The sequence below is a fragment of the Dermacentor albipictus genome, chromosome 2, assembly GCF_038994185.2.
Source record: "Dermacentor albipictus isolate Rhodes 1998 colony chromosome 2, USDA_Dalb.pri_finalv2, whole genome shotgun sequence".
Lineage (NCBI taxonomy): Eukaryota > Metazoa > Arthropoda > Arachnida > Ixodida > Ixodidae > Dermacentor > Dermacentor albipictus.
In genome coordinates this window covers 183,264,679-183,280,691 of record NC_091822.1, presented here as the reverse complement: position 1 = coordinate 183,280,691, position 16,013 = coordinate 183,264,679, and the positions used below count along the sequence as shown (strand labels likewise).

General features: G+C 52.0%; 1 protein-coding gene across 1 annotated transcript in view; it reads right to left on the bottom strand.

Annotated features, from left to right (window-relative positions):
* RhoGAP1A (Rho GTPase activating protein at 1A) overlaps window positions 1-16,013 on the bottom strand; it is a 172,047-nt gene that overhangs the window by 97,421 nt on the left and 58,613 nt on the right. The window lies entirely within an intron of this gene.

Below are 16,013 nucleotides of genomic sequence, written 5' to 3'. Positions count from 1 at the left end.
TCTACGGTCATCCTGTTAAGAATTAGATGGTGGGTTCGATTCCCAGCCGCATTCCTATACGGCGCAGTGGAACCGCTCGAGTACCGAATGAGTTAGCTATATTTACCTACTATACGGCCCTTCATAACCCGCGTTTTTGTAGCATATTAAAATAAATAAATCCTCTCTACGATGTTGCTTGCTGTTTCCATTCTTTCCCCTCAGAAATTTCGAGGTTAAATCGATTGGAAACCCCGCAACGGCGCGTCGGAAACCACTGCAGCGGTAAAGTAACACACTCGCATAGCCGTGCGCGACCCGTCAGTTACACCCTACTCGTGCTGCGTCATAAACGTACTCATGCAAGCGAACGCGGCCGGCGCACTCTTCGCAACAAAACAAACCCACTCGTATACAAACAAAACAGCGCTTGCGTATACTCTATAGACGCAAGCGAGTGCATCCAAAGAAACTCCCAGCTCGACTTTGGTCTTCTTGTGTCACTATACAAACAGGAAGAGACAGAGCCCTGCTATCTTCGGACCCGAAAGTTCTAAATCTCCCTAATGCACGTGCTTAGGCAAAAGAACGCCTATATACACACAACTAACGAACGCAGCCCCGTGAGTCCGCACCCCGCGTTCACATCCTTTCCCCCTCTTCTCTCGCCCTTTCCCTATCGGCGCAGGCACTGATGAGCGCACCCAAGCACACCCGAGGCGAAAACAGGGCGACGGAGAACGAGAAGCAAAATAACCACAGCCAGGGGGGTAAAGGCGGCTAATCGACTCGCCCTCCTAAAAGCGATGGGCTGAACAGGGGCACAGGCGAGACGCAGCCATCGGGCCGGACACCAAGCGAAGGAAGACGCGCTGTGTCGGCCCCGCCGGGGGAACGATCGTTGCAACAAACTTCCCCCTCGAGTTCCGCGGGGCGCGCGCGCAGTGTCCTATTACGCGCGACCCGAAATATGCATATAGCAACGCCACCTCTCGGTTATTACCGTGCAGCTCAGCCAGATGCATGCGGCCGGGTCGTGTTTTACAGCGAAGCTGTGTACAACATCTACCGTCCAAGGAAATTTTCGTCTCGTTCCCGGAGATAGTGCAATGCCGGGCCGACCCGCGGCGGAAGTGCAGTTCGCCATTAAGGTGCACACATACGCAGCTTCGCTGGTCATCCTTCTTCACAGAGTAAAAGGGCACTAATTGTTTTCTTCTTTTTTTTCTGAGCTCAATGGAGAAAGAAACAAGTCGAGCCATACCGCCATGCTTCGATAATCTGCGGCCTGGGTTCGTTTCGCCAAAGGCAATGTGTGTTTCTCGTCTTGGGAAGGCTTTAGGGATTCTTACCTTCGCGATAGACCAGCATGGGCGAATGAATGCCCCAATTAATTCTATTCATCCCAGTGTGGCGTAAAAGGAAGCAATCGTTGTGACAACATCGTTATGAATGTTTTTTAAGCCTTAGACCTCTGGAGAGCTGCACGTGAGAACTAACATCAAATAGGTTAATAATAATAATAATAATAATAATAATAATAATAATAATAATAATAATAATAATAATAATAATAATAAAGCTGTTTCGAAACAAGGAAGGTCAAGAACAAAGCGTCTTCATTTCAGGGCGAGATAACGGATGGGCCGCGACCCCTGGCGTCAGCGATGACGCACGCTCGCATCGATATCGCCTACGATTTCACAGCTTGCCAAACTGCTAGTGTGAGACACCTCCTGCAGCGGATATCGTAGACGTACTGCTTACCCCGACGCCACAAGCGGTCTCCCTTCGAAAGACTGTACGAGCCCGTGGTGCTCAGTGGATGAGAAATGGCTTGGCTTCGATAATCCGATGAAAAGTGGCCTATTCAGCATAACATGGCCAGCGGCCCCGCGAGAAACCGTTATTTCGTTTGCGTAATAGCACCTCCTTACGTGCAGTGTCTTGCCATCTCATGGCAGAACCAAAACGAATACAAAACATCGCAGCCGTTACACGCTTCCCTGGGGAACCATAGACAGTACAGCGCGAATGAACGACTATGCGAACGGGCCAGCTTCAAGCACACCCTCGGCTTCGTCCAGCGGCACTGCACTGCACAGAACTGGACTTGGACTATACGCGTGCGCGCACGTATAACCAAGCGTATACGCGCGGAGTCAGCGCGGATGTGGACGCGGCAACTATCCCGGAAGGGCATACATACACACAATATACGAACAGCCCAGATGCGCGACTTCATGGGTGAAGAAGAGGTGGGTGGCTGCATCGCAATAGGGCCGATGCCTGAGCGCGCTGCGATTAGCCTTAATGGAGGAGCGCCCGGAGGCAATAACGCGGCACAAATCGCGGAAGAGAGAAGAAGACCAATGATGGGTTTGGGGGAAGGGGGGGGGAGGCTATGATAGCCGTGGGAAGAAAGTTGGTGCTCGCGCGACGAGACCCCAGAGAGAGTTTTCTTTCTTCGCCGTGCTAGGTCGATACACCGTTCAAGCACAACTTTCGCCAACGCTTTCGAAGCCGCATGCGCGCACAGGTGTGTCGTGTAGTTGCGATGATGATTTTTGGCGTCACCCTTTTAAAATGCCACGGGGACAAATATTCCCGCTATAGCCAGCTTGAGTTATCCAGGTCACCGGGCTGCTCAGTGCGGCCCGTATGCGGAGCACTGCGCGATTCGGAGAGGGTAGAGATTGTGAGGAGAAGTTGCAACTCTCTACTTTCTTCTTACTTTCTAGTTACTTTCTTCACAAAACGTCCTTTTATGCACGGATGCGCAAAAATAACTGGAACGCCAATGCATTCCTCCGCAAAGCTCGGCAATTATTATCTCGGAACTGGCGTCATCCTGAGAATTCGTTCCAAGTGGATCCGCCTCGCGAACTGCACGGCTAGAATTTGTGAATCGAAATGTGGGTCATAAGGTAATTATTTTAAAACTTAATTAGTAGATTATGCATTTCAATTTCTCCTCTTCGAGTAGACTAGCTCATGAGCTAGGATTGCGCTATCTGCCACAGGCAACTTTTAAAACAAATTGAAAGTGTTCGCTGAAACACCCGGCACATATAGTTGCCGTATAGGCCAACTGCCGTTCTCTCGCTCACCTCAAAATAAGGATGACTATTCGATGCTCCGTTCGGCTCAACTTGCAACAGCCCCTAACTGCATATGTTAGCGGGAGAGCAGCAAAAGAAGAAAACACTTTGGGCGGGCGAATTAACAGACATAGAACCTCCACAAACGACACAGTTATATAGTTCCATAGTTACATAGTTACACAGTTCGTATGCCGCTTTCCACTGCCTCTCTCTCTCTCTCTCTCTCTCTCTCTCTCTCTCTCTCACACACACACACACACACACACACACACACACACACACACACACACACACACACACACACACACACACACACACACACACACACACACACACACACACACACACACACACACACACACACACACACACACACACACACACACACACAGGAGCACGCGCGAATGCACCTCGATGTACAGTACATTTCCTCGCATAACCGCTGTTGCAACGCAAGCGCTGGACAACATCAGCAGCCGTTGCACCACGAGCAGCAAGCGCAGCGCGAGGCAGGTGCTGCACATGTGGCCCGCAGCGGCGCCGCACACGGTTCAGCTGCGCCGCCGGGAGCGAACGTCGTCTCTCGGCCACCTCGCTCACCCAGTCTCATGCCCCGCCCTTGTCGCGTGTCACAGTTTTTCTCCCCAGCGGAGCGCAATCACCATGAATGAATGAAAACCGACGGGACGGCGCACGCGAACGCGAGGGAGAGGGGGGGCTCAGTTCACGACCATACACGCATTCACAGGCCCTGCGGGGGTGTGCGAGTGAGAGCGACCACCAATTTTCGGGGAAGCCCTGCGACAATAAAAAAACACGATGTGACAACGAGCAGAAAGAAAGGAAGGATGAGACACGGTCGCTTCGATCGAACACGACGCGCTTCTATCTCGATAACTTTTCGCGTCGCCAAAGTTCGCGACATCACAATGGGTGGGCGACCGTTCCTGCGTTATACGGAGGAACGGTCATAAATGATTTATGTACGCCTGTCAGGCTGCGGTGATGAAGAACGCCAAGAGAAAGTCTGCGGGCGCAGCGAAGGAAAGGCGTATACATGTAACATATACGGCGCAGAACAGGCAGACACTGTAGCTGCGAAATAGCGTGCAGAGCCTAAGAGAAATACTTCTGCTTCACTCTTCATCCTGAAGAAAGAACAGATAGACAACGAACACGGCAAAGCCGGGGAGGGGATGACGTGATTGCAGTATAGTGAATTACCGCTTAGGCAGGGAGCATGATATGCGGTATGATATCCGCAAACTGCTACGAAACTGCTCACTATTGATTAACGGGCGTACGAACAAGGGAAGCCGCAGCCCCGGAGCCGACGTTTCGACTAGGAAACTTGTCTTCGCCCTGAGTAAGACAAGAACCCTATAGTCGAAACCTCGGCTCCGAATTGTTGTCCGTCCAATGTCGATCAATTCGTCGCCAGGTTCCTGCGACTCATTTTGTCTCGCGTTCTCGCTGAGTGCTTTCCGTCACGTTCTCGCCGTCACTTTCCATGCGGTCACCCACGGCCGTCCTTTTCCTCTTTAACGGGCTACAGTGCGCCCCCCCCCTCCCCCCGCCGCAATCTATTAATACTCACTTCCACGCAGCTCTTGCCTTCAGATCCACAAGGCATGGATGGCCGCGTGCCAATTCTACCACCACCACCACACCGTGTCTGTTTCAGCGTTCTTCGTGGCATCCACTCAGCGCTCCTCTTACTTTGCATTCAAGCGTCCATTCTATCTTTATCGATGAGCCGAATATATGGGATACCGTAGCCGCAGACCAAATAAACGCGAGCGGCCGAAGAGGCGAGATAAGTGTTGCCGTCGGCCTTCAGTCGATGCAGGCGCACTGGCCCAGACGAACGTGCCTTTTGTTTAATGCTCTTGTGGCTGTCGTGGGATACTCACCAAACTTTAGATGGGGAGGGTGAGTGGTTTTTTTCTTTATTCTATGAGCACATCTCTGTTTTAGAACAAGGACGTATAGTATTTGCCCAACCACATGAACATCAAGGCAGACGATGGTGCGTTGAATCAAAAGAGAATGAACTGAATAAATGAATTGTAGGGCTTTACGTGCCAAAACCACGATTTGATTATGAGGCACGCCGTACTGGAGGAATCCAGATTAATTTTCACCACAAAGGGATCGTTAACGTGCCCCCAATGCAAGGGACGCGGGCGTTTTTGCATTTCGCCGCCCGTCGAAATGCGGCCGCCGTTGCCCGGCTTTCATCCCGCGACCTCGTGCTTAGCAGCGCAACACCAAGGCCGCTAATTAGGCCACTGCGGCTGGTAAAAGCGAATGAAACAACGGTACAAAGCTGGAGAAAAAATGTTCAATGTTACAAAGTAGCTGGTGGGTAAATTAAAGCTTTTCGTTACTACACTCGTTTACACTCGCTCACTAACGACGTCACCTGGAAGGAAGCTGTTGTTCCTGTTGCTCTCAGTAAGCACAGCAATTTGAACTTCTGTTCGATCAAGTATGTTGGTTTTGTCGTCATCAGGTCTTTCGCCCTGAGATTAGCTGGCTGCATTAATTATGGTGTGTTGGGTTGGTTATTTTAGAGAAAACACGGCAATGCCACAGGCTCCGGAGCTGCCCCCCCCCCCCCATTTAAAAAAAAAGAAAAAAAAGAAAGAGAGCTTTCTCTTTCTCTCAATTTATTGTGCATTTCGCCATCTTAGGCTTTGTGTTCTCCGCGGAACCTTGAGTAGTTTTCATTTATCGGAGGCTTGTTTAACAACAAAGAATTAAGAAGGAGAAACGGGTAACGTAACCACATCCGGGCAACCCCTTTCCAGCACGTCAACCACCGCAACCATTCAGCTCCGGCCGACCGCATCCCGGGGTGTCCTTAACCGCCACGCAACTACCCATTCGTTTAACGGGAACATTGTTGAATACGAGCGCAGATTCACGCGCGCTCACCACTAAAGCTGCCGTCACGCTACAAAGACAGCATAGGAAAATAAAACACACATCACGAACAAACAACGGAAAGAAAGTGGAGAAAGGATAGCGCAAAGGAGGAACAAAACGTGCTTTGTCTCGAGTCCACAATACACGTCACGCACACGCGCACATCGGCGGCGTTCGCGCATATATACACGCGGCCCGCCACCACGCGAAGCCGCAACCAACGCCGGAGCACCGCACCGCGGCCTCGTTTCGACGATGGCGTAGGCCCAATATTTACGCACCACGCGTCGGGAAAGCGCCGCGAACGAGGCGCACCGCAGAAGAAGGTAAAAGGGCCCCGCAACGGAGAACAAAGGATTGTGCACGGCCCTGCCAACACCACCACCACCGCCGCCGCCGCCAACAACAACGCGCCGTATAGCCAAGAGCGAGGGCTTCCGAACATTCCAAACAGCGCAAAGCCGCCGTGCTGCATTCTCGTAAGGAGCGGAGCGGCCATGGATACCACGGAGAGCGGGCGATACGTGCCCAGCTCGCCGCCGTACACTTCGGAGGCCATGATCTTGCAATCCTCACGTCGGAAAAAACAACAACCGTGCAGCGTCGCAGAAGGCACGAGTGCGCGAGGATGAATCGGCGGCTACAGAGAGTGCAAAGGAAACTGTAGTTGCATGATTCGAGAGCATTTGGAGAACGTTACCATTCGAATGTACAAAAATGTTGCGAACAAGAGGCGATCGTGTTGGAAATACAACTTCATGCCATCTCCTTTAGCAAACGACGGCCACCTAACGAGTTGGGAGCAGACGACACTACAGCAGCACGTGACACTGTACGGCCTTCGTAGTCTGCGAGGGAGGACGAACGAGCCAGAACACACCGGCGTCTTGTTGTCCTGGTATGCATAACGCGGAAGTTAAGTCACGTGGCTATGCGCGGTCAACATGCGGTGCGGTGTTGAATCAGTGCGTCAACATAGCCCCAACGTCCGCCCAGCGCGACAGACGTTCAGACAAAGGCCGGTAAATAGACTGATGCGAAGTCATACGAGTGTCGAGATGCTTAAAGTGAAACTTGCTGCGTAGGCAAAACAAGTACGCATGCTGACCGGCTTTTCTTTTTTTTCCACCTTACTCGCTATCCGCCACTATGAACATTTGTTTCTTGGTTCCAAAATTCCCTGTAAGTTTGCGAATTGCCTTTCTACGCAGCTCATGCCAGCGAACCGAGCTTGTCCTACTTGTGCTGTAATTACGCCCACACTCTCAATCACCCAGGTCACGCAGCGGGGATGGCTGCTACCTCAACGAAACAGACGGCAAAGCCGTCGAGTCTATATGAGAAAGTTAGGCTGCAGACACAGCGTCGACACACGCTCCCCTATAGACGCCACGGGCCCCGGCGTCCAACGCTGCTGCACGGCTCTAGTGAGCAGCGCGCAAGTTCTGGCGACGTGCAATAATGAACGCCCACCGTTAAGAGCTCATCGGTCGGAGAGGGGAGAGAACAAGGCCACCGGCGGGAGACAAAAACCTCGAAACGGGGCCGCTTACGAGCGCGCGCGTTCTCGGCGAGCCAAACATGCAGCGTACAGCACGAGCGCACGCTCTCACTGGCTCAACCACTGGTCACTCGAACAGATATTTGCGGGAACGAGCCATGACACACTCTACTATACTCGGAATCTGCAAGGGCTACGCAGATATGCATTTATACGGATAGCTAAGTCAGCCTTGAGATAGAGACGCGGTCTCAGGGACGGCGCCAATTGTTCTTGCGATACGTGACGGTAGTATATAGTACGGCGCCGAAATATGGCGTGGTGAATGGACTCATTCTTTTCTTCGGAGCTGCCTGCTAACGACAGGTTCGTTTTATAGTTGCGTTTTGTACGAGTGGGGTGTCATACCGGCAACAGGTGCCGCCACATGGAGGCCGAGGGATTGGGAGACTGTGTTGCGAGGTGAAATATGGGACTCCTTCCAAGATGTTGAACTTGTAGAGGGACAACCCCGTGGGTGACAGGTGATGACGAAGCGGCGGCAATTGAACTAGAGGCGCCGAACAATGTCTCCGGCAACGCTTCAGTGCCGCGCTCGTCGATCGAGACGGCTTCGTAACAGCACGCACGGGCGCCTCTGGTCCGGGTAGATGTTTTTATGACCGCAGCTGTTGCCGAGGTACACACGCGACGGTGTTCGAAGCCTCAAAGTGACTGCCAGATGGCGCCCTACAGTACGTTAACTTCTGCATGTGGTCTGGAACAATTACAAGTACTGGTATTTACTATAATGTAACTGTACGTGCTTCTCTTCTGCGGCTTTCTATCTACCTTCTGTGCCCTCTTATTAAACTAACGTGCAGAACTTAGTGCTGATGCTCTGACAGTACTCAGCGTTTCTTTCGCCTCCTTTCGCGAATTAATTTTGTTTGCCAAGCGACGAAAAGTGGCCGGTGACACCTGATGGCGGCAACCTCTCCAATTACATCACATCATCAAAAAGAAAGGTATGTGGTGAGCAAGGCGAGCGAACATTAGCGGAATCACAAGAATCACGTCGCAAGAATGCAACGACAAATGCAACGACAACAAATCGTTGCACGCGCGTGTCGTGCGTAAGCAGCTATCGAGCAATGTTTTCGTCGTGCAGCCTACACACCTACATCGCAGAAAACTATTCTGCTACAGAAAACAAGCGCTATAGTATAGTGCGAATCAGTCACTGCCTCCCCTTCGAGCTTGTTAAGGAATTCCCCTTCCTTACTTCCTAAGTGTCTTTACCCCAGCCAAGGTTATGCTATACCGGTCGACGCGATTCCTTCTTTCTTGTGCCTGTGCCTCTCTCTGAATGTACTGGCTTCGAGCGTATTCCAATACGAAAAGTGCGAGGTCAAGAAGATAAAGCTTAGAAACTACAACAACGACAACAACAACAACACAGTATGCCAAGCGCGAGCGGCAATCTGCCTGCCTTGCACTTCTCGTCGCGCCGCCACTGCCAGCCGTGTCGCAAAGCAGTAGCGAATCGCTAAGCCGTTCGCGTTTACGTCACACGAGGCCAGTGAACGCGGGAGACGCGGCGCGGGACCCAGAGTCGCGGACGTCGAGACGCGTACACGCCCGTGAACGCGGGCGCGAGAGCACGCGGTCAAGAAAGCAGCGCACAAACAAACGCGAGTCGTCGAGCGCGCCGTCGCTCGACGACTCAAGTCGCCTCGGGGCGCGGAGGTCGCACGAGAACAACTCCCGCGCGCAGGTCGCGTCCACGGAGCGAGGCACCTTAGCGCCGAGCCGTCGCTGCGGGGAGTGGATGATGATGACAAAATGTATTTATTAAGGGATGGCGCGAAGGCCTATAATGGGGAATAGGAAGGGGAGGGGGGAGGCGTACTCAGAGCCGTCCTAGAAGCTGCGCGTCCTTGGCGAAAGCCAAGAGTGAGTCCAGAATGGCCCTGTCGGAATCCATCGAGCCAGTTGCCGGTCTAATCCACTCCTCGTAGGACGACACTCGCACCGCCCTCAGTGGATAAACACGACGAAGGCAACACGCAACTGCACCGAGCGTAAGAGCACGCGCGTGCAACGGTTTGTTGTCGTAGCATTTGTCGTTGCATTCTTGCGACGTGATTCTTGTGATACCGCTAAGGTTTGCTCGCCTAGCTCGCTTCGCTCCACCGCGCTATAGCAGTGCATGCAGCGCTCACGGAGCGCACTTTTACCCTTGAACGTTCTTTTTTTCTCCGCTCTCGTTTCTCCATCGCTTCGGCTGCTGCTAGATGAGCGCATTCAAGCACGAGCTTGGACGCGCTACTCGTTGCCACACCGCTCACGCAACCCCGGCGGCGCACTCTGTACGTCGTCGCAGCGGAAGTCGGGACCGAGAAACTAATCCCCCGAGAACTCGTAGTACAGCCAAGTTTTCTTTATCGAGTGCGAGCACGAGCGCGAAAAGGACGTCTCCATTCGTTTCGCAAGGCAACGGCAGCGAAATTCATGCGGCAGCCGCTTTCGAGGTAGTCGGGGACAGCGCGGCGCACTCCCACGCACCGACAGCCTGCAGACGGGCGGACCGGAAGTCTATGACTACGTAAAACATTATTGTTTCCTCTCCTTGTAGCTGTCATGCACACACACCTATGCTGTTCTCGCTTCTTAATCTGGTAGCATTCAAATTACAGAATAGACGCTGCTGTGAGATTGAAGTAGCGCGTGCGTTTTACGGCCGAGCTATATTGCTGCCCCGCGAGCACTGCTATACAACCGTTTTCCTGCCACAGACGCCAAGCGAGACCACGCTGGCCTGATAGCGCAAGCCAGTTACAACTTCCGCACTGACGCGGGACGTAATGACCCCAAGGCTGCCTGGATCGATCAGATCGACACATCGCACTTCACCGACATGCAACGAACGCGTAGAGCTTGATCCATCTGCAGTTCTTTCGAGCGCACAGAAGGGTCAGCACACGCAAATCTTCGGATACTATCCACATAGAAAAAATACTTCTATGAGTCGGACCCGCGACCTTGGCCTCGGCGTTGTAGAACGCTTCTCCGAGGCAGGCGCTTTTCGTTGACTCGTTCTGAAGCGACGCACAGAATAACTGTGATATCAGAAAAATCACCCTGAACGTGTTTGCCCCGCAAGCTTCTTTACGACCAGCAGCAAACAACGAGACGGAAGTGACGTGCGCTCGAAAAGCAGTGACGTACACATGCACGCAGACTGGCCTATGAAGGGGGCGGCTGTGCACCTGGACGCCTTCCGGGATGTGTGACGCCCCAGATGGTACGCAGTCCGCCTAAATAAAAGGTCGCTTCACTTCTGACGGTCAACCAAGCGAGCGACGGATACGCGGCAAGATTGTAAGAGGAAAGCAGAGAGGGTAGAATAGATGTGCGTGTGGGTGAGAATAAGGGGCGGGAGGTGGGAGGGCAGTGTTGCAGTAAGAAAAATAAAGAAAGCAAAAAGCGCTATACAATTCCCGTGCGTTTACGACCGAGCTATTGGTATACCCCGAGCACTGCTATACAACGGTTTTCCCCGCAGCAGTTTACGGTGGCTTTTCCTTTTTCTTTTCTTGAAACGAAATTTGTGTTATTTTTCCTCGTTTCCACTGTTCGCCAAGCGACGTAAGTATATCCTTCCAAGGAGAACGCGTTATCTATTTATACACTTACGCTATACTTTCCGACGTGACGGTCAATTCAACTTCGCCGTCGCTGGGCCGTTCTCTTTTTCGTTTTCCTCACTACACATTTCTACTATAGATAAGATCGGCTGTGTTTACTGCTTTTCATAGCTATACAGAAGAAAATAAAGACACTGTATGTATAGTAGAGCAAAAAAAAAAGAAGAAGAAAGTATACAAGAAATGCTTCGCAGATCCGCTTCGTCAAGAGAAAGACTCTGTAGCCCTTGCCTTCACAAACGCTATAAAGTCCAAACCACAGCCGTTCGTTATTTTCGCCGCCTTCGCAGGATAGCTATATGCCTACTTTAAGCTATACATAGAAAAGAAAATAAACAGGGAAAAGGGGGGGGGGGTGCACCGATATGCCGTTTGCTCCAGTCTTCAAGCCACCCGCGAGAGCACCGCATCGTTAAGTTTCGCGTGTAGCCTCGGAGCGATTCAATGGCGTTGAAACTAAACACCTTCCTTGAAAGAAACGTAACGTCATGCAGCGTTACGCAGACCCCTACTTTTGCTTCTTCTTCCGCGCGCCATATCGCGCCACGGAGAGGAATAGGGCAGCGCATCACTCCAGCGCATCTATGGCTCTTCGCACTACATAAAGTATAACAGTGACGTCATGCATCACTTTTATGATTCGTAGCCAAAGGCCGATAGGCCAAGAACATAAAGAGAGTCGCATGCTAAAGTTCTTCATCCTCTTCCGGTGTTCCTGCTCTCAACCAACCAACGACGCTTGCTTCTTGGCGTTCAGTGTTAGCCAAAGACATTTAGCCGGAAACTTCGTACTCAAATACCGAAACTCAGCAAGAAAAAAAAAAGTTATTTTTGGTATGTTGGTAGGCGACACTCGTTAATAAATTGCTAAACTTTCGCTCCACATTGACGGTACTATTTATTTGATGTTAATTAGGGGGAACTTCGATCCCTATGACAAAGCCGCCACCGCTGCAATAATGCACTGCCAATAACCTGCACGCGTCTACGAATCACGCGGGCTTGAGGTGCAGAACTCGAAGTATGAACAGCTCGAATATGTGCCAGACAAGTGCCAAAAACAAATAACACGTCCGCACTGACGCTCAGACCTTGCTAGCGCGAAGCTGAGGCAAACAACCAACCGTGCCCGACTGACAGCGAGTGAACAGTGACTATTTTTTTACCGTTTATAGAAACGCCAATTCTGCGTTTGTAAAGCAGTGGGTCACCTGCTGGCAACATGCGAAGTTCAAGACCTCGTCACCGCAAGCCACCGTGGAAGAATGCAAATGAAGCGACACACGTACGGTCGGTCGGCCTTCAATGTACGCAAAAAGTGGCTAAAGCTACACAGCAAGAAATGGCTGCTGTAGCTTCTTCTTCACCATTAGGCCTCCCTGAACGCTTTTATGGTACATCTGTTTAGAATCTGAAAGCCCTATGTATACAGTGAGCGGTCGTAAATACACCCGAGTGCCAGCGATGGCGCGAAACCCCCCGCAATCCTGTTTTTCTCATTTTCTGGCCGTCCGAAGTATAGCACTACACGGCGTGACCTGCTCGTAGACGACCATCTATCAGCTCGAAATCTCCTTCGAACGCCGCCGCCGTCGCTCGGTTCAGTGCCGCATCCGCGATAAGAGGGCGCAGGACACAACACTATGTCGGCACGCAACTCACGCGTAACGCAAAGCGGGAAAAAGATGTCGCCGTATATGTGTGTGTGTGTGTGTGGGGGGGGGGGTTGAGGAGCAAAATAAACGCGTACACGAGAAGCCCTATATGTACAACAGGGCAGGCGACCTTGGCACGTGCGGGAGAGTATGAATCAAAACGTCCCCGTTGCGTCAGGGAGATGAAGTGCATTTCCTCCACCATACACTGCATGGGCTCCTTCTTCGGGAAAAATATATCAGCAGACGGAATTGGCACTGGCGGTGCGCAAAAACGGCACGTGGTTTGCTTACACAGCAAGGCTCATGGGGGTCGTGGGTTCGATCCCGGCCACTGCGGCCGCATTTCGAACGGGGGTGAGTGCAAAGAAAAAAAGAACACTCGTGTACTCAGATTTGGATGCACGTTAAAGAGCCCCAGCTGGTCGAAGCTACGGCATGCCTCATAATCACATTGTGGTTTTAACGCACGCACGCACGCACGCACGCACGCACGCACGCACGCACGCACGCGGACGCACGCACGCGCTCACATACATACACAGACGCACGCACGTATGCGCACACATACACACTTTAATTATCAATATTTTCATTGTGCAGCTGTGCTTATCCACATAAAACTTCTTTATGTAGTGGAGCAGCCTTCGACGAGCGCTCTTTAAGGAGTCACGGCATGCACGCAGGGACAGCCTTCAGAACCTACTCGCGTGCACAAAGAAGCAAACAAAAACGAATGAGTGAAAGGGCACGTCACGTAAGGTGGCGAAGCTTCCTTACCAGAGCAGACCTCCTTGCGGCTAAAGCCCATGCACGACGACATTCAGAAAGGCGAGCGCCGCTCGGGCGGTGGGGCGGGCGGCAGGCTCGCCTGGCACGCGACGCAAGCACGTGGTCCAACAGCTCCACCTAAGACGCGGCTTTTGTTGTCCGCGAAGGGTCCTTCGAGTCGCCGCTACACTACCACTGCCAGAGCACTATTCGCTGCCTCACTCGTCCAAATCACGCACGCGAGTGCAAGCACACCGGAGGATCCGCACAACTGCGAGACGCCGGCGAGCACGTAGCACTGCGACTGCCGCCCCGTGCTGCGATCGAAGGAGGAGCACGCGCGCGAGCGACTACAGCACGCGACTCGAGAAAGAAAGTCACGGGAGGTCTTCGAGACGTGCGCGCGAGCCCGAGGCGCCGCGTGGGCCGCCGCGCTGTCGGCTGGATTCGCTATTTGCGGCCGGCCCTTCCTGCGTGTGCGTAAAACGCGGCGGGCCGTGTATACAGTATATGCGGGGCAGTGCCGCTTCCGACGTGGGCAGCAGCAGCAGTATATAGCATGCAGCCGGCTTCATCTTTGAATGCGCGTCGCGTTTCTCGGAACGCAGCACGCGACGACGGCACGCCAGGCGCGGCATCGCAGGGGCATGTGTTGAGCCGGGTCAGATTGAGGGCTCGGAGGAACGCGACGACTGTTGGGTCTTGCACAATTGTTGAGAAGGCCTCCCCATTTGGCAGCGGACCAGTTCTGGCCTTAAGTGGAGCCAAAAGTTTTGTCCGGCAGTCGCACCTTTGAGGATAGCGCTGGGAACGTGCCAGTAAAACTTGCTCATTTCAACAGAGTCTGCGCAGCGTTCGAAGGAACGTGTATAGTGCCTATGCAAAAAAAAAAGGTAGGGGGGGGGGGGGCAACGACGGTGAGGAACCGCAGAAGGGAAGGTGTGAAGGGGGGAGGGGAGGGGAATCTCTGCGCGAGCACGACTGGAGCAGTCGCATAGCAGCGCATACAGTATACACTCAAGCATCTGCGGAATTTCCAGCGCTTCGATGCCCAACAAAAAGGAAGGTCTGCCGCACTACACCCGAATGCAGCGAAATGGTCTCGGCCAAGTCGCTCACTGCTCAAGCGACGTGTACTGCATGCTACCTCGCCACACGGGCGGTATGTAAAACGAGGGATGCACACGGCGAGGAGGACGCACTGCACGGCGACGATCAATTCTCCGCTAAATGCGGCGCACTACCTTGGAAAAACGACGCAAGATAACGATGACCAGGAGAGAAAGAAAGTACAGGAAGAGAATGCGACAACGGCGGTTACGTAATATTCCGTCGCAGCGAGAAAGACGATGATGACGGCGGGGAGAATCATCAACGTGCCTTAATGAGGTTCGTCGTCGGCGTAATAAGAATTCCGGGCCCGTTACGGAGACAGGGTCATTATTTCTTTTTTTTTTTTCGTATTCGTTGCTACATTTAAGGATCGCGGGGAGACGAACCAAGCGGTCGTTGCCTATGAGGCCATAACACGAGGACCCGGAAAAAGTTTACGACAAAGTGTTATTCCTGTCAAATGTGGCATATCAATGAACCATAATGCTCGAGGCGATTGCGCGAGGTTCGATATACTGGTTAAACAAAAAATATAAACACAACTAAGCTTTTAAGCTAACGTCTCTCTAGACGCCAGTAAGAGCGCGGCTGCCAGGCCGGAGGAGGCTTGATAGAAATACTTTTAATTAGAGACAGCACGAGTCAGGGCTTAGTAATATTTGCAATATTTGTGCAGTGACTGGGACGGTGATGACCAAAATGAAATGAAGTGGGCAGAAAACTAATACTGTAGGACTTAGTGCCCTAACCCGAGAAGAAGCACACCAGGGAACGGAGAAAGAAAGGAAGGACATACACACACATACATACATACATACATACATACATACATACATACATACATACATACATACATACATACATACATACATACATACATACATACATACATACATACATACATACGCACATACATACATGCATGCATACATACACATACATACATACATGCATGCATACATACACATACATACATACATGCATGCATACATACACATACATACATACATAAATACATACATACATACATACATCAAACTGACTCGGTATACTATGGCACACAAAAAGTTTCAATCGCATTGTAAGACAGTGGCCGACACCAGAGCAACTTCATGCCGAAAATAAGGCACCAGAGGCTAATCAATCCCATTACGCGGACTCAGTGCGCGCCGATCTAAAGAATGAAGCGTGTCCAGAGAAAGCAATTGAACCACCGCGGAATGACGCACAGGAAGCGAGCGACGCACTACAAGGCCTTGAGAAGGTGTAT